Source organism: Bufo gargarizans, chromosome 3 (genome assembly GCF_014858855.1).
Source record: "Bufo gargarizans isolate SCDJY-AF-19 chromosome 3, ASM1485885v1, whole genome shotgun sequence".
In the NCBI taxonomy this organism is placed as follows: domain Eukaryota; kingdom Metazoa; phylum Chordata; class Amphibia; order Anura; family Bufonidae; genus Bufo; species Bufo gargarizans.
This window is the reverse complement of record NC_058082.1, coordinates 517146150-517148025: the sequence shown is the minus strand read 5'-3', so window position 1 is coordinate 517148025 and position 1876 is coordinate 517146150.

The following is a 1876-nucleotide window of genomic DNA, read 5'->3' as shown; positions in this document are numbered from 1 at the left end:
TTATAGCAATGCGCCTGTGAGTTACAAGAAGAAGGAGCAACCGGGTGGCCACAGCGCATGTAAGTATAATGCTGCAGAGTAACTGACCATGGCAGACATGACTTCAGTAGCTTCCTGGCTGCCATGGTAACCAATCAGAGCCCCAGCATTGATGGAGGGGGGAGGGCGCACTGCCCACCAATGATTTTAATACTGAGAAGGGCGGGGGGAGGACGCACTGCCCACCAATGATTTTAATACCGGGGAGGGGGGCACACTGCCCACCAATTATTTTAATACCGGGGAGTGTGCACTGCCCACCAATGATTTTAATATTGGGGAGGGGGGCGCACTGGGGGCTGATGGAGAGGCACTGGGGCTAGTGAGAGGCACTGGGGGGCCACTGGTGAGAGGCACTGGGAGCTGATAGAGAGGCACTGGGGGCTGATGGAGAGGCACTGGGGGCTGGTGAGAGGCACAGACTGGGGGGCCTGGGGGCTGATGGAGAGGCACTGGGAGATGATGGAGAGGCACTGGAAGCTGATGGAGAGGCACTGGGGGTGATGGAGAGGCACTGGGGCTGATGGAGAGGCACTGGGGCTGATGGAGAGGCACTGGGGGCTGATGGAGAGGCACTAAATGGGGGCTGATGGAGAGGCACTGTGGGGCCGCTGGTGAGAGGAACTGGGAGCTTATGGAGAGGTACTGGGAGCTGAAGGAGAGGCACTGGGGGCTAGTGAGAGGCACTGACTGGGGCCTGATGGGAAGGCACTGGGGGGCCACTAATGAGAGGCACTGGGAGCTGATGGAGAGGCACTGGGGGCTGATGGAGAGCCACTGGGGGCTGATGGAGAGCCACTGGGGGCTGGTGAGAGGCACTGACTTGGGGCTGATGGAGATGCACTGGGGTGCTGCTGGTGAGAGGCACTGGGAGCTGAAGGAGAAGCACTGGGAGCTGATGGAGAAGCACTGGGGGTTGATGGAGAGGCACAAGGGGCTGATGGAGAGGTACTGGGGGCTGATGGAGAGGCTACTGGGGGCTGGTGAGAGGCACTGGGGCTGATGAAGAGGCTACTGGGGCTGATGGAGAGGCTACTGGGTGCTGCTATGAGGCTACTCGGGGCTGCTATGAGGCTACTCGGGGCTGCTATGAGGCTACTCGGGGCTGCTATGAGGCATGGGGCTCTTATCTGAGGTCTGGTTGGGGGTAATTTATATTGGGGTCTGAGCTGAGGTGTTATCTGAGGTCTTATTAACATTGGGGATCTTATTGGGGCTGTTAGCTGAGGTCTGATTAACATTGGGGGTCTGATTGGTGGTCTGACCTGAGGTGTAATGAAAAATCTTTTATTTCCGAAGCAGCTTGGAGAAAAAAGGCCCAGTCTCCCACACTCCTTCTGCCCGGCCAAGCCTGTCAGCACCCCTGAGGCCAAGCTTGCCAACACCCTGAGTATAAGCCAGCCAGCCAGAACCCCTGAGGCTAAGCCTGTCAGTACCCCTGAGGCCAAGCCTGCCAGCACCCCTGAGTCTTCAGAACTGTAAGTAAATTATATATAAGGCGAGCTTATAATATAAAAGAGATGAATTACGCCTGAACAGACATATAGCACAAATTCCAGTTTTTGTTTACGTTTTATGTTGCACTGACTTTTCTGCGAAATATATATATATAATTTATATATTTTTTTTTTTTTGGGGGGGGGGGGGGGTTGGGGTGGCAGTTGATCTTGGGTGAGTTTCCACACTTTTTTCCCAGAACTTGACCCCTGGTTGCAAGAGTCCCTGAGGCAGCCTGATTGTTTGCTATTGTGAATTATATCATGAAGATCGGGCAGGTTCACATTAATAAATGATTAGTAGAGATTAAAATGCTTCACAGCAGATGCCCGGGATCCTC